Here is a 23,685-nt window from a genome sequence, read left to right as displayed (position 1 = left end):
ATTTATTGTCTTGCTTATAATAATGATAATAGTTATTTATAAATATCATTTTAGAGCACACATTTGAAATCGAGAATCGGGCTCGATATATGGTTTAATTAAAATCAGTAGGTGAGGCTGTAATTTCGCCAGCTGTTACTCTCATGAGCGAGGCAGAAAATAATAGTTTTATCATGCCAAAAAGCTACTGTGTCGTTTATTGCACCTCAAACATTAAAACAAATCCAGAGTTACGTGTTTCTGTACTTCCTCTAAGAAGAAAGGACAGTAACAGAAGATCTCTGTGGCTTCAGGCTTGATCGCCGTTCAAATGACAGCGTTGGTTTCCCCAAAAGTGGGCGGGGCTGTAAAGTGAAGTCGATTTTACTCTCATCTATTATTCAAAACCATTATATTTATTCTAACGTAAATTACATGCCACTGTTTTATCTTTTATTTATTTGTTTTTATTTTAAATTGTATAATGTCGGACTTTTTTTCCGTCTGTGAGGAAAAGAAATGGGGCTCAGAGCCTCAAAATACTGAAATCTGTATTTTTTAAAATCTTTTCCTTCTAATTTATTATTCTTTTCTAAATAACACACTGTTATTTACTCAACAATAACACACGATTATCCTTGTTTTTATTTATTCATTTAATTCTATAATCTTGGGCTTTTAGCCGTAAATAAAGTCACCGGAAACAGACGGGACATTTTGAGCGATACACACCACAAACCCACTAAACTGATTACCCAAGATCCTCAGCTTGAAGCTTGTTGATTGGATGTTTTAGCCGCAATGCACGCTGGGATATGGTATCCCTGCCATGCTTGCTTTTCTCTTTGGAAGTCATCACATAACGGCATTGTAATACACGGTTCGGCTGCATTAAATATTACACATCTGCCGTAGTTCTTTATTTATAGAGCCCTGATGAGAGAGACAAACAGGAGAACTGCTGCCAAAACTGAATACTTGACGTGGATCATAAATATATCAACAATTAAACAACATCTTCAATTTCTTTTCACAAAATACGTCTCCTTGCAGTATCAATAGTAATTCGGCTGACTTTTATATTTGATCCAATTGGTATATAGGTTATATTTACACCATAACGGTGCACAGCTGATAAAAAAGGACTTGTAGTTTTTAAAGATATTACTGATTTTCTTTGAATATCAGAATGTAAATACTGAGTTGAGAGAATAGTCAGGGGATTTGGGTGATGGGAGACACATCTATGGAATCACAATTGCAATAGCTTACCATTAAATGACAGGTGTGCCTTTCTGTCTGTGATGTTTTACAAATCAGATATTAATGTGTAGAAGTAAAACAAGATAAATAGTATTGCAATATCCTGTAAAATTATGTAAAAACATGAATAAAACTACACATCTTCAGATGTTATACAAATACATAAGTGTCTACACTAATAATACAAAGTTATTATTAGTAATCTGTGTGTACCTTGTGTGCACCGCCTAGTGGTTAAAGCATGTTATTGAATTATTTTTGTTGAATAATCTTATATGATTAAAACAATATTAAGAGTACATACTTTCATAGGTGGAAAGTAGAAGGTCAATGATAGAAATATAGAATATAAAAAGTCAAGAAGATACTAAGTGATCTCTACAATAAAACAGTTTAGTGCCGGATGTACAGATATTAATAGGAGGATGTGCAAAACAGAAAAACAAATTAACCTTTATTAACACATTAAAGAATACTTTAGGTTAAGGTCTTCTTTTAAACAAGAAAAAAGCTTTGGGGGTATCTATCTACAGATGAATATTAAGCCTGACAAAGTACTTAACGTCTAAAATATTGCTTTCCTGCAATGTTAACTATGTTGAAGCACTTATTTTAACTGATATTATACACATTAATTATACTCTTATGTATGTAGTAGATAGTATAAGAAATGTGCAGAATATGACAGTTTAATGGTGGAGGTATACAGTACACACATATTGATAGATGTCTTGTAATGCGCTGTTGAGGAACCTGCGACCCACGTTGTGTATAAGATCAATACACCTTAGAAAATCTTGAAATCTTGAAAGGGATGTGCAAAATAGCCATTATACAGTTTTTAATTAACTATTAGTAGAGAATAACGAGTAATGAATATACTTTATAAATATCTGCAGATAAATGTTTAGTCTTCTCAAGCACCAACTATCAAATATCTCTCCTGATTGTTGGCACTTGACAATCACCTTCCCTGAATTTTATTCAGGTGTAACTAAAGTCTGCTTTAAGGGTTGTTTATATTCCACATCATTAATCAGAATCTGCAAAGTAACTAAACTAAATGTAGTGAAGTAAAAATACCAGGTTAACCTCTGAATTGTAGTGGAGTAGAATTACAAAATAACAATGAGCTGTCGTGTGGGTATATATTAATGCTGCCCATTATGGATACAAGCGATTTTCACCCATTTAGTAATTACATGTTTTAAATGTGTACACACCAATGTGTTTCCTATCGCCTAAACCTCCAGGGCTGTACACAGTTTAATACTGTCAACTTCTAAATTTGGGAAAAACGTCTTTTAAAACTACAATTCCCAGTAGAGACGTGCCATAGAGAACATGTTGCGAAACACAATAGCCAGCATCAGAGCCATAGAGAGATAAGAGTTACGACACTCTTTGATGTCGCCGCCAGCCGGTCACGTGGTTTATGTATGCCGGGATAGTTCAAAAACGCACTTCCGGGGCAATGCTTCTCTATGGCAAAAACAGCACAAACATGGTCAAAATAGTCATAGATTAAACCAACGCTGTTATTTTTTAAAGATTGCTTTCATATTTACATGATGTGGTTACACTTTGTATGGATTGGCAATATTTACAAGTTTCGTTATTTAACGATATTTTGAGGGGAAAGTGTGGTAGCACAAGCAGGCTATGTTGCTGTCACTGTCAGGGAAGTCACGTCCGTAGTATAGTTACGCTGCGCTGTCATGTTCTTATATGGGACAGACAGACAGCAGCGATTGCGTTATTGAATGGTAAATATATATATTAAAAAAACACACACACCCAAGTACTTTTTCAGCTGTAATTGCATTATTGCATACTTTTTATTGACAGTTTTGCATTTGGAGAGGCAGGGTGACAACGGAAAGCTTGGTAGCCTATTACTTATTAAGAACAGTGTATGGAAAAAGTGATGTGTGTTAGAACAAAACAAAGTCAAATGAATGAGAATGAGAACAAAGAGGGTTAGGGTTCAACAGAAAAAGATTAATTCAGCCAAAAAACACAATTTTGATTAATCTAAAGTGTAAAACAATCTTCAACACAGACCAAATGAGTGCCCTTGGACAACAAAATATATGGTGGGGCAAAGAAACGATAAATTAAATTGAGAGAGTGGGAGACTGAAAATGATACTATGATAAATATTCAAACTATTTACAAAACTATTTACAGAAGCTCCTGTTGAACCATGGTTCAACAGAGCAACAAAAACAGGTTTGTCAACAATACAAATTAAAATGACGAGGCCACTTTGCCAGGGGGAGGTGATCCAGCGACGAGACAATAAAGCAATTCATATTAAGTTCTGTTGAGACGCCACAGGATATAAAACCTTCCAAGCGATGACCTCTCCTCACCTTTCACCTGTATTTCCTCAGGAGACTGAGGTCCTTCAACGTCTGCAGCACAATAAGCACCCACCTACAATTGTTGTTCGCACAAGCATAATTGTGCAAACAACAATTCTGGGTGGGGGCATTTTACAAATATTTACAAACAACTATTTTCAAAAAAGCAACTATTTACAAAAAAGCAATACAGAACTCTAGTCTAGGGCATCCAGGGGCCTAATCATTTTGAAAAAAACAAGAAGGTTCCTTTGTGAAAGGGACATCCTCTTCATCTGTTTCCTGGGCCCTACAAAGCAGAGCAAGAATAGGAACAGTGGTGAATAATGGGAGAGAATACAGTTGGGAGCAGACTGAACAGAGGACAGCAATATTCATGTTAAAATGTTTGCACAATAAATATTATGGCACTTTCGTTTATATTGCATTTTAATAGATCAGTTGTCATACATAGCATTTGGGTGCTCTAATCGATCCGAGAAGGGGTTCCGGATGTATGGCTTCCCTAAGGACGTAGAACGAAGGAAGAGATGGATGGCAATGGTCAACAGACAAATCCCTGTGTATGACAGAGGACAACAACAGCAGAAAACTCTGTCATGTAAGTAATGTTCACAGAGGTGACATGACTTGTTAACATTTTAAAGGGCATCATATTTCCAAGTGTCGAGAATTATGACTCTTCAATGACATTTGAAGTGTGCAGGGGAAACTGATCAAACCTACCTACCCACAGGTACACTTTGAAGACGACCAATATATTGGCAACAAATCAGGAGGAAATTTGAGGTTGAGGCCAGATGCTGTTCCAACAGTATTTATACATCGGCCTAAACCGAAAAGGAGAAAATTCACGTCAAGGAGTATGCCTCCAGCTGTCAGGAATAATGACCACACCTATTACTGCACATCAAACATTGGTATGATATATGAAGCTAACAATGTTTCCCATGTTATATAATTCAAGGATAGACTACACTCCTAATGCAACTTTCAGATTATACAGCTTCAAAAATACCAGGGTTCAGGGATTCTCTGAAGATGCATATACCACATGTACATAATCTACAGATTTCTTCATACTGTAACATTGCCAATAGACGAACTTAGATGAATGTCACTATAGGAGTGTAGTGTACCCTTAAACGACAATAGGTGCACATGTAAAGGCAGCATACACATATAACAGCAAGATTGCCTTGTTATTGTTACAGAGATTCAGGGAGATATTGAGGTGGAGTTCCAAGGGAATGAAAGGGACATCACAGACAGAGAGAGTGAGACAGATGTCAGCAGACTGCCAGGGGCCAGTATGTCAGGGGCCGACAATCAAGAGGCCACCTTACCAGAGATCAGTGTGCCAGGAGCCAGTCAGTCAGGGGTCAGCTATGAAGAGGCCAGTTTGCCATGGTCAGGTGCTCCAGGGACCAGACTGCCAAGGGCCAGTTGTGACCGGGCTCACGTGGAGGATCTAATGAGGCAACTGAGAAGGGAGAGATTACTAAGAAAGAGAGCCGAGAGGGCTCTGGTAAACTAGAAGAGGATTCATTCGGCATTAAAAACAAAACACAATTTGATTAATCTAAAGTTTCAAAAAATCTTCAACACAGACCAAATTAGAGCACTTGGGCAATCAAAAAAAGGTGGGATACGGTGGGGGAAAGACACCGTGAAAAAAGCAATACAACTAAGGTTCTGTTGTGGCACTACAGGATATAAATGAGAGAGCTGGTCTGCTGGTATTAAAATAATGTAAAAGGGGTGCACTTTACCGTCCATCAGATGAGGTTTTCACCCTTGTTCAGAACGTGGAGCAGCTGCTCCGTGTGAGGATGAGCGATTCCCTCATGGAGTCCTCAAATGCAGTGTCACAGCTGGAACAAGAAGCCATGTTGCTGGACAGCAACCTGCCGTCATGCCATGACCTGAAGAAAAAAATCCTCTCAACATACATCAGGCTGAGGTTAAGGATTGCATCAGGGCTGAGAGGAAGGATAAACATAAAGGGTATCTTGGCAGCAAGAGTCAGAGTAAGAAGGCAAAGAAGACCCAACAGACCTCTGCACCGAAGGTCATAACATCTAGGCCACTGCCAAACACCTTACTCTGCCACACACCTATTCCCGGTCCTCCGTCAGCAGCCTCCAGCCTCCTCTTCCTTCAGCAGCAGCACCCTCCAGCAGCAGTACCCTCCTCCAGCAGCAGCCCCCTCCTTCAGCAGCAGCCCCCTCCTCCAGCAGCAGCCCCCTCCTTCAGCAACAGCAACAGCCATATGAGGCTGACATATGAGGCTGAATAAAAAAATGTGCTAATTATTTTTTGTAAGTGTTTATTTTGTTAAAAATAAACATTTTGGATGCATGACCATGTTTTAGGCTCACCCTTCATTCACTGCTGTAGAGTAGCCTATTCAGTATATGCTATTATATTTTTAAGACTGAATAATACCTTTGAAGAACAATCATTAAACTAGTGTGTATATTACAACACAAAGGAATCTATCCTAGCATGCCATCAAGCATTAAAAAGTAGCGCTAGGCTAGTTGTACAGTACAGATAAGTTAAGACGGAACAGTACAAAAAAAAACTAAGTACAGTCAACATGTCACATAATGAAATGTTAGTATATCCCAAAATGCAATGAAATATTTATCACAAACGCCACTAGTGCTAGCAGTTAAGTCATATCATACAGAAAAAGTCATATCATACAGAAAAAGCCGACTAAGGATGGCTGACACGGTCAGGTTCAGCAGATAAAAACCAAAATAACAATAAAAACACATAATCAATCTAAATCCTGCTTGTTAGTTACCCAGCATCATTGATATATAAGCTGCTAGCGATTCATTACTGAAATCTTACCTTCAAATCAAAGCTGAGGAAGTCGCGCTAGCTAACTAGCAGGCAATGCTAGCAAAATGGGTTGTAATAACCAAGATAAAATATAGATGAAGACCAGTATAAGCATCATAAAGGGCCTCTGATACAATATAGACAGTTGACAATTCAAAAGAGTTCGATATTTCAGCAACTTACCTCTGGAACTAATCGACGCGCCGTAATGTAAGTGAATGAGGTCCAACGCCCAAATGACAATATGTTGAACTATTTCGATGTCCATACCCCGGAAGTAGGCGCCGCCATTTTTTACAACGGAGGTCTATGGGAGTGTCGTAACTCTTATCTCTCTATGGCTCTGGCCAGCATGTGTAGTTCTGGTGGGGCGTTCGAGTCCAGTTTTGAATAGTCTGCCGTGGTTTCGTTCCATTTCAAAGAGCTTGACGCTCGGCGTAACCTTGGCGCAACATCACGGGGTTTGTCAACGGGACTGTAGTCCCAAACGATAGCTGGGGATTATGGGTAGTGTAGTGTCTTCGGCCATCCTAAATCTCAAAATGTCCCGTCTGTTTCTGGTGACTTTATTTACGGCTAAAAAGCATGCTAAAAAGCCCAAGATTATAGAATTAAACGAATAAATAAAAACAAGGATAATTGTGTGTTATTGTTGAGTAAATAACAGTGTGTTATTTAGAAAATAATAACAAATTAGAAGGAAGAGATTTTAAAAAATACAGATTTCAGTATTTTGAATCTCTAAACCCCATTTCTTTTCCTCAAAGACGACAAAAAAAGTCCGACATTATACGATTTAAAATAAAAACAAATAAATAAAAAGATAAAACACTGGCATGTAATTTACGTCAGAATAAATAGAATGGTTTTGAATAATAGATGAGAGTAAAATCTACGTCACTTTACAGCCCCGCCCACTTTTGGGGAAACCAACGCTGTCATTTGAACAGCGATCAAGCCTGAAGCCACAGAGATCTTCTGTTACTGTCCTTTCTTCTTAGAGGAAGTACAGAAACACGTAACTCTGAATTTGTTTTAATGTTTGAGGTGCAATAAACGACACAGCAGCTTTTTGTCATGTTAAAACTATTATTTTCTGCCTCGCTCATGAGAGTAACAGCTGGAGAAATTACAGCCTCGCCTACTGATTTTAATTTAACCATATACCGAGCCCGATTGTCGATTTCATAGGTGTGCTCTAAAATGATATTTATAAATGATTATTATCATTATTATAAGCAAGACAATAAATGGCAAAGATATGTAGAAAATAAACGTATTTAAGATACGTTCATAAGGAACGTAACGTGGGAGAAAATACGTTTCTAGCTAAACGTAATTCAGAATGCAGTTTAGTTCTGTGGGAACGTAATTTTTAGGAAACAGGGTTGGAAAGAGGAGTGAGAGTGGCTAAAGGAGAAAATAAAGAAGAGTTGTTATTCAGTTTTCATGAACAGAGCCGAAGCTGAATTTCCTGAACAACAACATGCTTTGACCTGAGTGGATGTAGCTGTGAACTATAGTTAAAGGGGCCCTATAATACACATTCTCAGGTTCAGATTTGTATTTTGTTCTTCTGCTTTGACATGTTTCCATGCTTTAATATTCAAAAAGTGCTTTATTTGTCTCATACTGCCTGTGCTACAGCACCTCTTTTCACCCTCTGTCTGAAACCAGAGCCCAGTCTGCTCTGATTGGTTAGCTGGTTGGTGTTGTGCCGTAGATTGAAGCCCTGCCCTACTTGAGGCCGTTCTTGTACTCCAGTACAGGCGTACGGACCTCGGCGCAAGCGCCTCGGTCCTGCCACAGTACTGTTGTACCAATAATGACGTTCAAGAACGGCCTCTCGTGTATGATTGCTTAAATGTCTCTCATGGAAGTGAAACGGCTCTGATCAGGGCTCCCTTGGCCTTCTCCTGAAGAAAACAGTTAAGCTGTTGTTGTTTTAGGAGGGACTGTTCTATATTTCGAGCAGACACACTCTCTAACTCTCTGATCTCCCTCTCTAACTGCTCTATAGCTCTCCTAATGTTTGCAGTAGGCTGTATACTGTTGGCAGAACACTCTAATCTGAGCCTTTCCTACCTCCCACCACTGACTCAGGGAGGGAAAAGACTCTTTCTTTGATTTCCAGTTGATCCAAAATAATTTAAAATTCTCACAAAAAGTCAAATCTTGTAACATTTTAACATTAAACTGCCAGAACGATCTCGATTTCCCTGTGTTGGATCAAACCAAATCTAAAGAAACTAGTTGATGGTCTGTGAAACCAACCGGTTGGATGTGACAGTTCACTGCACGAGTAATAGAAGAAGCAGACATGTAAAATCTGTCTAGCCTGGCTGCACTGACGCCCCCATCTAGCATTCTCATCCAGGTGTATTGTTTAACAGAGGGGTGCTTCGTCCTCCACACATCCACTAAGTCAGCCTCTCTTATCACCTGTGACAGTAAAAGGGACGACTTAGGATGCAGCTCCCGTCCTATTCTGTCTAGTAAGTGACATTAGTGCAAGCGTTCCAGTCCCCCCCCAGTATCACACACTACCCCTGTACACTAGTGTCTAACTCATCTTTTAATAACTGAAACACAGATACACGTGCAGGGCCCTGATTGGGTGCATAAACATTAATAAAAGTGAAAAAGATCTCTAACAGTTCCACCTTCACCATCAAGGCTCTACCTGCCACTATCTCTGTGCTGGATAAAATCTTAATATTTAGAGAGTCCGTCTCATTCAGGCTATCACTGTGCGTTTCCTGCAGAAATATCACATCTAATTTTTTCGGATTAAAGACCTCCAACACTAAAGCTCTTTTATGTGCACTTCTACCCCCGTTAATGTTTAAAGAAGCAACCCTTAAAGCCTGCATCAGAGGAAGGAGATAGAGAAAAAGAGAAGACACCCAGAGTTGCATGATCATAAGAAATTATTTAGACCTTTTCAGTTTTCCCCCCTTTTTTCATATTAGTCACATGCTTCCTGAGACGATAGCGTCTCTTTTCATCCAGCAGGTCTAACCCTACAACTATCTGAAGAGTGCTCACTGTGTGAAGAAACTTGTTAGTGTCAGGGAAAAAGTCTCTCACTTCCACTGCCTTGCCAAAGGACTCATCTAAAAAGACATTAATCTCTTCCAAAGAATATATCTCTGCGTTCTGAGAGAGACTATCTGCAACTGAAACACAGTCAGAATCCCCCTCACCGTCTGTATCCATCTCTGTCACCTCATTAATGTCTGCAGCCTGTTGAAGCTCTGTTGCCTCCCAGAACCAGACGGCAGCTCCTGCTGTGTGCCAACAGCCTCCACCTGTCCCACAGCCCTCACCTGTCCCGCTACATCATCTCCCACCCGTTTACCTGTTTCCACATGTTCTCCTCTCACATTCACCACATTCTCTACAATCCCCGTTTCATCTCTCCCGATATTCATCTCTACTTTATCCGCAGCCCCTGGGGCCCCGGCGGGTGCAACAGCAGCCCCCGCGACACCGGGCTCCGCGGCCGCCGCCCCAGCGGCCCCGGCCGCCCCAGCGACTGGCTCAGCGGCCCCAGGCTCGGCGGCCCCGGGCTCCGCCGCCCCGGGCTCCGCCGCCTCGGGCTTGGCGGCCCTGGGCTCGGCGGCCCTGGGCTCGGCCGCACCCGGCGGAGCGGCGTGCCGTCTCTGTGGACATGCAACACGTTTGTGACCCGACTCCCCACACTCAAAACACTTTACGTTCCCTGAGCTCGCATAAACCATATAAAACCCCTCTTCATGCCTCACCCGGAAAGACACATCCAGTGTCTGAGTGGGACAAGTCAGAAACATGAACACCTGTCTCCGCAGAGATTGGACATGTTTTAGTTTATCATCTTTACACCCCAGAGCAACAGTGCGGAGATTACTGGCAAATTTACCAAAACGCTTCAGCTCCCGTTCCAGCGCCTCATTCGGGATGAATGGAGGAACGCCAGACACAGTGATCCGCGTGGACGGTGTCGCCAACGGCGAAACTTGGATATATTCCTCATTTACCATTAATCCGCTCTCAATAAGTTCTGTTACATATTTCTGGTCTTTCAAAAAGACCACGACCGCTTTGTTCATGCGGGAAGCATAGGAGATGTTTACATGGCCTACCTGCTCCCCCACAGCTAGCAGCACCTGCTCCACTGTGCTTGCGGCCTGAGCCACCAAACGCACTCCGTGTCTCAGAGACACCGGCGGCGCCCCGAAGGACGCCATCCCCGCCACGAGGCACGGAAAAACAAATGAACCGTACTTGGAAAGAGTACAAATATCCCCACGTAAGATCATACAGTGAAAGAAAACGATTGAAACAGAAACAAACAAACTAAAAATCCCTCTTCAAAAACACACCTCCACCACAGAAGAAGAAGAAGAAGAAGAAGAAGAAGAAGAAGAAGAAGAAGAAGAAGAAGAAGAAGAAGAAGAAGATTTGATTTTTAAAACATCCTCTTTTACACACTTTAAAAACAAAAACTACACCTATCCTTTAAAACTTCAATATGAGAGAGTCATTCTCCCCCAGCGAGCACAGAACCCGCCCCACAGCCCACACATCCAGAAACCCCTGCAGGTGATTGATCAGCGTGTAGTACGCATGCTCCACCCTCAGACGCGCTGCCACCAGCCCCCTCAGACAGAGCACTGCATCCGTCCATCCCACTCCAACAAGTTGGTTCTTCCTACTTTTCCAGATCGCTAATTTTGCATTAGCAAACAAGAAATTCATCAACAGTAGGGTTTCCTTCTTTTTCAGGATGTATTTGGGGCCATGGACAAAAAGTGGTATGGAGAAAACCTCCCCGAACCCTTCCACCCACCCCTGTAACATTTTCTTAAGACCAGCCAATCTGGGACAGGACACGACTAAATGCTCCAATGTTTCTGCCATAAAACAGAACGGACAGCCTCCCCTTGTGCCTGGGTCAAAATGAGCTCTGTATTTGTTAGTGGCTATTGCACCGTGTATAATTCTCCATTGGATGTCAGCCATCCGTTTTTCAACCGGAGATTTATACAGGATCCGCCAGCTGCCCTGAGGGGAAGAGCCCAAGCCAAACACATCCGTCCACCTCGACTCTCTGACGCCTGCAAGCGAGCTGAGGTTTAACACCTTTACGCAGCTAAGGTATAGCTTCTTCCCATTGCAGGCGCTGAACGTTCCAGGTGTTAGAGTCCCCAGTGATAGCAGGAGACCCTCCTCCTCTCTCCATTCCCCCACCGCAGGACCCACACTCAAGGCAGGAAAGACATACTCATGTCCCTTTCTCCACTGGTCAGCCAGATCTGCATCCAGAGCAAAGGTCAGGTGGGATGGCGACAGCGACTGCCACACCTCATCTACCAGGTTCTCCAGAACTCGGGTTGATCGAATGCCCGTCACCTCAGCCAGTGTTTCCATGGAGACCCCCGTCAAATGGCCAAGTTTTACCACTCCCGCTTCAATGAACGCGTTCTTTAGGGTGGCTGAAGAGAAAAGGGTTCCAGAAAGAAAACCAGTGTCAAACAGTGGCTCCTCAAACAGCCACATCCCAGGCCGGGGGTCGGGTGGTCTGGTAAAACTCAGAATCTTCCAGGCATTGATGACTGAGCAGTAAAAAGGTGTAAGTCCAGTTATCTTGTACGCAGGGGCCTTCAGCAGAAACAGGTGTTTATCAAAACCAAAGCCCCCCGCCCTCCAGAGCAACAGCCGGGCCATAGCCAGCCAGCAGGGGGAGGCACCATACAGCAGCCGCTGAGCTGCCTGCAGTCTAAAAGCAGCAGTCCTTGCAGTAATGTCCACGAGGCCCTGCCCCCCCTCCGCCACAGGCAGGTACAGGACCGATGCTGGCACCCAGTGATGACCCGACCAGAAGAAATCCACGAGGAGCCGCTGCAGTTGTTTCATGAGGCCCGGCGGTGGGGTTAACACCTGCAGTCTGTGCCACAGAGACGAGGCAACCAGATTGTTGGCGACAAGAACTCTTCCCCTGTAGGACAGCTGGGGGAGCAGCCATTTCCATTTGGCTAATTTTGCTTGCACCTTTTCCAGCAATCCCTCCCAGTTCTGTGCCACCATGTCCTCGGACCCCAACCAAACTCCCAGGACCTTTAAACCCTTGTTTCCCCAGCTAAGGTTACCAGGAAGACTGGGCCTATTTTCAAGACTCCACTGACCTACCAAAACTGCCTCACTCTTCTCCCAATTAACTTTAGCTGAAGCAGCCTTCCTGTACAAAGCTAGACTGTCCTGTAGCTCCTGGATATCTCGCTGACCCTGGACAAAAACACTGACATCATCAGCATAAGCTGATACAACCACCGGGGGGGCCTGAGCTGACTCTGGCAGACACAGGCCCCTCAGCCGGTTTCTAAGTCTGCACAAAAGCGGCTCGATGGCAATACTATACAATAGGCCTGAGATAGGGCAGCCCTGCCTGATCCCCCTTTTAACTGGTACAGGTCTGCTCAGCCCTCCCCCCACCTTCACAACACAACATGCATCACTGTACAAACACTTCACCCAGGACACAAAATGCTCCCCAACACCAAAAGCCTGCAATGTGGCCGCCAGAAAAGTGTGATCCACACGATCAAACGCCTTCTCCTGGTCAATAGAAATAATACCAACATTTATATTATACAGTTTACAAACATCAAAAGTGTCTCTCATCAAAAACAAATTGTCCACAATTGATCTGCCAGGGATGCAATATGTCTGATCAGGACCGATAAGAAGTTCGATAAAAACCTTCAGTCTGTTAGCTAAGACCTTTGACAGTATCTTATAGTCCGTACATAGGAGAGCCACAGGTCTCCAGTTCTTCAGCAGGGTTAGATCTCCTTTCTTAGGCAACAGCGAAATCACTGCACGCCTACAGGAAGCTGGAAGAGTCCCTTTCCCAAAGGACTCCATCAATACTTCTAGCAAGTCATGTCCCAGAATACTCCAGAAATGTTTAAAAAAGTCTGCAGGTAAACCGTCTATGCCGGGAGCCTTGCCGGAGGCCATCTGTGTCACCGCAGAGGTCAGTTCCTCCAGCGTAATGTCAGAGCCCAGGGTGTCACTTTCGGCTGGACTCAGCTGTGGAAGACCCTGAAGAAGTTCATCAGCAGCTTCCACGTCACAACCTTCAGCTTTGAACAGGTCTGTGTAGAAGGACACTGCATGCCTCCTCATCTCAGCAGGCTCAGAGGTGACCTGTCCATCAGGAAGACGCAGACATACCATCTGCTTCCTTTGGCCCACAGACCTCTCCAGGTTGAAGAAGAAGGTGGTTGGTGCATCAATGTCTCTCATGGAAATGAAACGGGCTCTGATCAGGGCTCCCTTGGCCTTCTCCTGAAGAAAACAGTTAAGCTGTTGTTGTTTTAGGAGGGACTGTTCTATATTTCGAGCAGACACACTCTCTAACTCCCTGATCTCCCTCTCTAACTGCTCTATAGCTCTCCTAATGTTTGCAGTAGGCTGTATACTGTTGGCAGAACACTCTAATCTGAGCCTTTCCTACCTCCCACCACTGACTCAGGGAGGGAAAAGACTCTTTCTTTGATTTCCAGTTGATCCAAAATAATTTAAAATTCTCACAAAAAGTCAAATCTTGTAAAATGTTAACATTAAACTGCCAGAACGATCTCGATTTCCCTGTGTTGGATAAAACTAAATCTAAAGAAACTAGCTGATGGTCTGTGAAACCAACCGGTTGGATGTGACAGTTCACTGCACGAGTAATAGAAGAAGCAGACATGTAAAATCTGTCTAGCCTGGCTGCACTGACGCCCCCATCTAGCATTCTCATCCAGGTGTATTGTTTAACAGAGGGGTGTTTCATCCTCCACACATCCACTAAGTCAGCCTCTCTCATCACCTGTGACAGTAAAAGGGACGACTGAGGATGCGGCTCCCGTCCTATTCTGTCTAAAGTGACATTAGTGCAAGCGTTCCAGTCCCCCCCCAGTATCACACACTCCCCCTGTACACTAGTGTCCAACTCATCTTTTAATAACTGAAACACAGATACACGTGCAGGGCCCTGATTGGGTGCATAAACATTAATAAAAGTGAAAAAGAACTCTAACAGTTCCACTTTCACCATCAAGGCTCTACCTGCCACTATCTCTGTGCTGGATACGATCTTAACATTTAGAGAGGGGGAGAAAAAAACAGCTACTCCAGCACTGAGGTTTGAGCCATGACTGAGTACATACTGACCCCCCCACCACATCCCCCAGTCCGTCTCATCCAGGCTATCACTGTGCGTTTCCTGCAGAAATATCACATCTAATTTTTTCTGATTAAAGACCTCCAGCACTAAAGCTCTTTTCTGTGCACTTCTACCCCCGTTAATGTTTAAAGAAGCAACCCTTAAAGCCTGCATCAGAGGAAGGAGATAGAGAAAAATAGCAGACAGGTACACACAGCAGAGAGGAGACACCCAGTGTTGCATGATCATGTTGACATTATTTAGACCTTTTCAGTTTCCCCCCTTTTTTGCTTCCTTTCGGAACTTTTCTCATATTAGTCACATGCTTCCTGAGACGATAGCGTTTCTTTTCATCCAGCAGGTCTAACCCTACAACTTTCTGAAGAGTGCTCACCGTGTGAAGAAACTTGTTAGTGTCAGGGAAAAACTCTCTCACTTCCACTGCCTTGCCAAAGGACTCATCTAAAAAGACATTAATTTCTTCCAAAGAATATATCTCTGCGTTATGAGAGAGACTATCTGCAATTGAAACACAGTCAGAATCCCCCTCACCGTCTGTGTCCATCTCTGTCACCTCATTAATGTCTGCAGCCTGTTGAAGCTCTGTTTGCCTCCCAGAACCAGACGGCAGCTCCTGCTGCGTGCCAACAGCCTCCACCTGTCCCACAGCCCCGGTCCTCACCTGTCCCGCTACATCATCTCCCACCCGTTTACCTGTTTCCACATGTTCTCCTCTCACACTCACCACATTCTCTACAATCCCCGTTTCATCTCTCCCGATATTCATCTCTACTTCATCCGCAGCCCCTGGGGCCCCGGCGGGTGCAACAGCAGCCCCCGCGACACCGGGCTCCACGGCCGCCGACCCAGCGGCCCCGGCCGCCCCCGCGACTGGCTCGGTGGCCCCGGGCTCGGCGGCCACGGGCTCGGCAGCCACGGGCTCCGCCGCCACGGGCTCCGCCGCCCCGGGCTCGGCGGCCTCGGGCTCGGCCGCACCCGGCGGAGCGGCGTGCCGTCTCTGTGGACATGCAACACGTTTGTGACCCGACTCCCCACACTCAAAACACTTTACGTTCCCTGAGCTCGCATAAACCATATAAAACCCCTCTTCATGCCTCACCCGGAAAGACACATCCAGTGTCTGAGTGGGACAAGTCAGAAACATGAACACCTGTCTCCGTAGAGATTGGACATGTTTTAACTTTTCATCTTTACACCCCAGAGCAACAGTGCGGAGATTACTGGCAAACTTACCGAACCGCTTCAGCTCCCGTTCCAGCGCCTCATTCGGGATGAATGGAGGAACGCCAGACACAGTGATCCGCGTGGACGGTGTCGCCAACGGCGAAACTTGGATATATTCCTCGTTTACCATTAATCCGCTCTCAATAAGTTCGGTTACATATTTCTGGTCTTTCAAAAAGACCACGACCGCTTTGTTCATGCGGGAAGCATAGGAGATGTTTACATGGCCTACCTGCTCCCCCACAGCCAGCAGCACCTGCTCCACTGTGCTTGCGGCCTGAGCCACCAAACGCACTCCGTGTCTCAGAGACACCGGCGGCGCCCCGAAGGACGCCATCCCAGCCACGAGGCACGGAAAAACAAATTAACCGTACTTGGAAAGAGTACAAATATCCCCACGTAAGATCATACAGTGAAAGAAAACGATTGAAACAGAAACAAACGAACTAAAAGTGAAAATCCCTCTTCCCTCTTCAAAAACACACCTCCACCAAAGAAGAAGAAGAAGAAGAAGAAGAAGATTTTTTGATTTTTAAAACAAATTTTATTTGCATTTGTTTTAAACATACACCCACCCTGCAACAGAGTCGGAACAAAACTAAAACATTACACAATCAAATAAATAAACAGATTTTCATGACTACCAAATAAATATTTTTTGAAAAGCGTTTTACCCATTTAAAAACATCCTCTTTTACACACTTTAAAAACAAAAACTACACCTATCCTTTAAAACTTCAATATGAGAGAGTCATTCTCCCCCAGCGAGCACAGAACCCGCCCCACAGCCCACACATCCAGAAACCCCTGCAGGTGATTGATCAGCGTATAGTACGCATGCTCCACCCTCAGACGCGCTGCCACCAGCCCCCTCAGACAGAGCACTGCATCCGTCCATCCCACTCCAGCAAGTTGGTTCTTCCTACTTTTCCAGATCGCTAATTTTGCATTAGCAAACAAGAAATTCATCAACAGTAGGGTTTCCTTCTTTTTCAGGATGTATTTGGGGCCATGGACAAAAAGTGGTATGGAGAAAACCTCCCCGAACCCTTCCACCCACCCCTGTAACATTTTTTTAAGACCAGCCAATCTGGGACAGGACACGACTAAATGCTCCAATGTTTCTGCCATAAAACAGAACGGACAGCCTCCCCTTGTGCCTGGGTCAAAATGAGCTCTGTATTTGTTAGTGGCTATTGCACCGTGTATAATTCTCCATTGGATGTCAGCCATCCGTTTTTCAACTGGAGATTTATACAGGATCCGCCAGCTGCCCTGAGGGGAAGAGCCCAAGCCAAACACATCCGTCCACCTCGACTCTCTGACGCCTGCAAGCGAGCTGAGGTTTAACACCTTTACGCAGCTAAGGTATAGCTTCTTCCCATTGCAGGCGCTGAACGTTCCAAGTGTTAGAGTCCCCAGTGATAGCAGGAGACCCTCCTCCTCTCTCCATTCCCCCACCGCAGGACCCACACTCAAGGCAGGAAAGACATACTCATGTCCCTTTCTCCACTGGTCAGCCAGATCTGCATCCAGAGCAAAGGTCAGGTGGGATGGCGACAGCGACTGCCACACCTCATCTACCAGGTTCTCCAGAACTCTGGTTGATCGAATGCCCGTCACCTCAGCCAGTGTTTCCATGGAGACCCCCGTCAAATGGCCAAGTTTTACCACTCCCGCTTCAATGAACGCGTTCTTTAGGGTGGCTGAAGAGAAAAGGGTTCCAGAAAGAAAACCAGTGTCAAACAGTGGCTCCTCAAACAGCCACATCCCAGGCCGGGGGTCGGGTGGTCTGGTAAAACTCAGAATCTTCCAGGCATTGATGACTGAGCAGTAAAAAGGTGTAAGTCCAGTTATCTTGTACGCAGGGGCCTTCAGCAGAAACAGGTGTTTATCAAAACCAAAGCCCCCCGCCCTCCAGAGCAACAGCCGGGCCATAGCCAGCCAGCAGGGAGAGGCACCATACAGCAGCCGCTGAGCTGCCTGCAGTCTAAAAGCAGCAGTCCTTGCAGTAATGTCCACGAGGCCCTGCCCCCCCTCCGCCACAGGCAGGTACAGGACCGATGCTGGCACCCAGTGATGACCCGACCAGAAGAAATCCACGAGGAGCCGCTGCAGTTGTTTCATGAGGCCCGGCGGTGGGGTTAACACCTGCAGTCTGTGCCACAGAGACGAGGCAACCAGATTGTTGGCGACAAGAACTCTTCCCCTGTAGGACAGCTGGGGGAGCAGCCATTTCCATTTGGCTAATTTTGCTTGCACCTTTTCCAGCAATCCCTCCCAGTTCTGTGCCACCATGTCCTCGGACCCCAACCAAACTCCCAGGACCTTTAAACCCTTGTTTCCCCAGCTAAGGTTACCAGGAAGACTGGGCCTATTTTCAAGACTCCACTGACCTACCAAAACTGCCTCACTCTTCTCCCAATTAACTTTGGCTGAAGCAGCCTTCCTGTACAAAGCTAGACTGTCCTGTAGCTCCTGGATATCTCGCTGACCCTGGACAAAAACACTGACATCATCAGCATAAGCTGATACAACCACCGGGGGGGCCTGAGCTGACTCTGGCAGACACAGGCCCCTCAGCCGGTTTCTAAGTCTGCACAAAAGCGGCTCGATGGCAATACTATACAATAGGCCTGAGATAGGGCAGCCCTGCCTGATCCCCCTTTTAACTGGTACAGGTCTGCTCAGCCCTCCCCCCACCTTCACAACACAACATGCATCACTGTACAAACACTTCACCCAGGACACAAAATGCTCCCCAACACCAAAAGCCTGCAATGTGGCCGCCAGAAAAGTGTGATCCACACGATCAAACGCCTTCTCCTGGTCAATAGAAATAATACCAACATTTATATTATACAGTTTACAAACATCAAAAGTGTCTCTCATCAAAAACAAATTGTCCACAATTGATCTGCCAGGGATGCAATATGTCTGATCAGGACCGATAAGAAGTTCGATAAAAACCTTCAGTCTGTTAGCTAAGACCTTTGACAGTATCTTATAGTCCGTACATAGGAGAGCCACAGGTCTCCAGTTCTTCAGCAGGGTTAGATCTCCTTTCTTAGGCAACAGTGAAATCACTGCACGCCTACAGGAAGCTGGAAGAGTCCCTTTCCCAAAGGACTCCATCAACACTTCTAGCAAGTCATGTCCCAGAATACTCCAGAAATGTTTAAAAAAGTCTGCAGGTAAACCGTCTATGCCGGGAGCCTTGCCGGAGGCCATCTGTGTCACCGCAGAGGTCAGTTCCTCCAGCGTAATGTCAGAGCCCAGGGTGTCACTTTCGGCTGGACTCAGCTGTGGAAGACCCTGAAGAAGTTCATCAGCAGCTTCCACGTCACAACCTTCAGCTTTGAACAGGTCCGTGTAGAAGGACACTGCATGCCTCCTCATCTCAGCAGGCTCAGAGGTTACCTGTCCATCGGGGAGACGCAGACATACCATCTGCTTCCTTTGGCCCACAGACCTCTCCAGGTTGAAGAAGAAGGTGGTTGGTGCATCAATGTCTCTCATGGAAGTGAAACGGGCTCTGATCAGGGCTCCCTTGGCTTTCTCCTGAAGAAAACAGTTAAGCTGTTGTTGTTTTAGGAGGGACTGTTCTATATTTCGAGCAGACACACTCTCTAACTCTCTGATCTCCCTCTCTAACTGCTCTATAGCTCTCCTAATGTTTGCAGTGGAGTAGGCTGTATACTGTTGGCAGAACACTCTAATCTGAGCCTTTCCTACCTCCCACCACTGACTCAGGGAGGGAAAAGATTCTTTCTTTGATTTCCAGTTGATCCAAAATAATTTAAAATTCTCACAAAAAGTCAAATCTTGTAAAATTTTAACATTAAACTGCCAGAACGATCTCGGCTTCTCTGTGTTGGATAAAACTAAATCTAAAGAAACTAGCTGATGGTCTGTGAAACCAACCGGTTGGATGTGACAGTTCACTGCACGAGTAATAGAAGAAGCAGACATGTAAAATCTGTCTAGCCTGGCTGCACTGACGCCCCCATCTAGCATTCTCATCCAGGTGTATTGTTTAACAGAGGGGTGTTTCGTCCTCCACACATCCACTAAGTCAGCCTCTCTCATCACCTGTGACAGTAAAAGGGACGACTGAGGATGCGGCTCCCGTCCTATTCTGTCTAAAGTGACATTAGTGCAAGCGTTCCAGTCCCCCCCCAGTATCACACACTCCCCCTGTACACTAGTGTCCAACTCATCTTTTAATAACTGAAACACAGATACACGTGCAGGGCCCTGATTGGGTGCATAAACATTAATAAAAGTGAAAAAAAAACTCTAACAGTTCCACCTTCACCATCAAGGCTCTACCTGCCACTATCTCTGTGCTGGATACAATCTTAACATTTAGAGAGGGGGAGAAAAAAACAGCTACTCCAGCACTGAGGTTTGAGCCATGACTGAGTACATACTGACACCCCCACCACATCCCCCAGTCCGTCTCATTCAGGCTATCACTGTGCGTTTCCTGCAGAAATATCACATCTAATTTTTTCTGATTAAAGACCTCCAGCACTAAAGCTCTTTTCTGTGCACTTCTACCCCCGTTAATGTTTAAAGAAGCAACCCTTAAAGCCTGCATCAGAGGAAGGAGATAGAGAAAGATAACAGACAGGTACACACGGCAGAGAGGAGACACCCAGTGTTGCATGATCATGTTGACATTATTTAGACCTTTTCAGTTTCCCCCCTTTTTTGCTTCCTTACGGAACTTTTCTCATATTAGTCACATGCTTCCTGAGACGATAGCGTTTCTTTTCATCCAGCAGGTCTAACCCTACAACTTTCTGAAGAGTGCTCACCGTGTGAAGAAACTTGTTAGTGTCAGGGAAAAACTCTCTCACTTCCACTGCCTTGCCAAAGGACTCATCTAAAAAGACATTAATTTCTTCCAAAGAATATATCTCTGCGTTATGAGAGAGACTATCTGCAATTGAAACACAGTCAGAATCCCCCTCACCGTCTGTGTCCATCTCTGTCACCTCATTAATGTCTGCAGCCTGTTGAAGCTCTTTTTGCCTCCCAGAGCCAGACGGCAGCTCCTGCTGCGTGCCAACAGCCTCCACCTGTCCCACAGCCCCGGTCCTCACCTGTCCCGCTACATCATCTCCCACCCGTTTACCTGTTTCCACATGTTCTCCTCTCACACTCACCACATTCTCTACAATCCCCGTTTCATCTCTCCCGATATTCATCTCTACTTCATCCGCAGCCCCTGGGGCCCCGGCGGGTGCAACAGCAGCCCCCGCGACACCGGGCTCCGCGGCCGCCGACCCAGCGGCCCCGGCCGCCCCAGCGACTGGCTCGGCGGCCACGGGCTCGGCGGCCACGGGCTCCGCCGCCACGGGCTCCGCCGCCACGGGCTCCACCGCCCCGGGCTCGGCGGCCTCGGGCTCGGCGGCCTCGGGCTCGGCCGCACCCGGCGGAGCGGCGTGCCGTCTCTGTGGACATGCAACACGTTTGTGACCCGACTCCCCACACTCAAAACACTTTACGTTCCCTGAGCTCGCATAAACCATATAAAACCCCTCTTCATGCCTCACCCGGAAAGACACATCCAGTGTCTGAGTGGGACAAGTCAGAAACATGAACACCTGTCTCCGTAGAGATTGGACATGTTTTAACTTTTCATCTTTACACCCCAGAGCAACAGTGCGGAGATTACTGGCAAACTTACCGAACCGCTTCAGCTCCCGTTCCAGCGCCTCATTCGGGATGAATGGAGGAACACCAGACACAGTGATCCGCGTGGACGGTGTCGCCAACGGCGAAACTTGGATATATTCCTCGTTTACCATTAATCCGCTCTCAATAAGTTCGGTTACATATTTCTGGTCTTTCAAAAAGACCACGACCGCTTTGTTCATGTGGGAAGCATAGGAGATGTTTACATGGCCTACCTGCTCCCCCACAGCCAGCAGCACCTGCTCCACTGTGCTTGCGGCCTGAGCCACCAAACGCACTCCGTGTCTCAGAGACACCGGCGGCGCCCCGAAGGACGCCATCCCAGCCACGAGGCACGGAAAAACAAATTAACCGTACTTGGAAAGAGTACAAATATCCCCACGTAAGATCATACAGTGAAAGAAAACGATTGAAACAGAAACAAACGAACTAAAATGAAAATCCCTCTTCCCTCTTCAAAAACACACCTCCACCGAAGAAGAAGAAGAAGAAGAAGAAGAAGAAGAAGAAGAAGAAGAAGAAGAAGAAGAAGAAGAAGAAGAAGAAGAAGAAGAAGAAGAAGAAGAAGAAGAAGAAGAAGAAGAAGAAGAAGAAGAAGAAGAAGAAGAAGAGGAAAGGAACTCGGAAGTATTCTAAAAGTAATCTGCCAAAAATCCGGCCCACCTTATATTTTTACAGGCCCACCCTAAAGTACATTTTTGCCTACGCTACTGTTTTTTGCGAGCAACGTGACCAACAACCAATCACATGAATCTCTTGCCCCGAGATACAAAGCAATAGCAATGTTAAAATAATTAAAAAAACTTAAAAAAAAAAAAAAAACTCCAACAGGCGAAAACCTACCAGTTTCACCCACTGTCCCTGCCACCTCCCTCCATGCCTCGCTCCCCTGGTTTGTATCCCGGTAGATGAACAGAGACCGATCATTCAACCCCTGGGTGATTCACTACCGCTATAATGAATTTTCCCTCCATTTTCCGGAATATGAGGTAATGACCTGCGTAGTCTCTCCCAGCATACACGCGGTTCGACTGGCTAGCGCTTGTACTGGCAGATTTGCATAAACGGGATTTCATTGGCTGACGCTTCTGCCGAGGCGCCAACAAAATTGAACATTGCTCAACTTTTGAAGCGAGCAACGCCAGCAACGCTCCACGTCGCTTCCCAAAATACAGTCCTGCTAAAAGTGATGTCACCCTATTCAAAGTGAATGGGCAGAAGCGTTGGAAGCTTTAACGCGCGCCACCGTGTGGACGGGCCGTCACAGTAGCTCTACGCCAGAAACCTCGTGGAGGAGAAAAAAAAAAAAAAAAAATAAACAAATATAATAATAATAATAAAAATTGGAATACCACCCCTCCACTCCCATTATCATCCCTCAGCTAGCAGCTGCGCTATCTACTCACCCAGATTCCGTGTTCGTTGACTATCTCTGTCAGGGCTCTCCCAAGGCTTCAGGGTAGGGGTCCTCCCATCTCCCACAGTGACTTTCGTAGCAAGAAACTTAGTCAGCCGCTAAAGAACCCAACATAGTTTCCCAGCTCATCGACAAAGAACTTCTCAAAGGATATATAATCGGCCCTTTTAGCTCCTCCACCTTCTCAGTGTTCCGTTCAAATCCCATCGGAATAAGCCACACGTAAATAAAAGGCTGATTTCGATCTGTCCGCTCCCCGCTCTGGCCATTCAGCAGCGTCAATAGCATCATCCCTCCAGATCAGTTCTCCCTTCATCATGCCTCAGTGGATAAAGCAATAAAGATGATCAAGTTCACAGGGCACGGAGCTCGGCTCTCCAAAGCGGACATTACCGATGCCTTCAACATCATCCCCATTCATCCGTCTCAGTGGAATTAGTTCGGTATTAAGTGGGAGTTCAAACTCTATTGTCGCAGAAGCAGCCCCTGCTTCTTCAATTTCTTCTCGGAAGCGCTCTGCTGGATCCTGCTGAAACCCGCTGAACATCGTCAGAATCCCCTCCGTCCTTCACCTACTGGACGACTCCTCCCCATAGTCCCACCACAGGACAGCTCAGGGATCTCACTGGCCAAGCTTAAACACTGCTTCAGGAGTTAGG

General features: G+C 45.5%; 1 long non-coding RNA gene across 1 annotated transcript; it reads right to left on the bottom strand.

The window, feature by feature from the left end:
- Positions 1 to 3,773: 3,773 nt before the first annotated feature.
- Positions 3,774 to 5,491, bottom strand: LOC117454388 (uncharacterized). Its single transcript, XR_004552977.2, has 5 exons — positions 5,381 to 5,491; positions 4,955 to 5,091; positions 4,339 to 4,438; positions 4,059 to 4,113; positions 3,774 to 3,897 (listed from the first exon to the last, which is right to left on the bottom strand). It is a non-coding gene; the product is annotated as an uncharacterized lncRNA (long non-coding RNA).
- Positions 5,492 to 23,685: the final 18,194 nt, after the last annotated feature.

Source organism: Pseudochaenichthys georgianus, chromosome 10 (assembly GCF_902827115.2).
Source record: "Pseudochaenichthys georgianus chromosome 10, fPseGeo1.2, whole genome shotgun sequence".
NCBI classification, from domain to species: domain Eukaryota; kingdom Metazoa; phylum Chordata; class Actinopteri; order Perciformes; family Channichthyidae; genus Pseudochaenichthys; species Pseudochaenichthys georgianus.
Note: the sequence above shows the minus strand (reverse complement) of the source record. Positions and strands in the feature narration are given on the sequence as shown.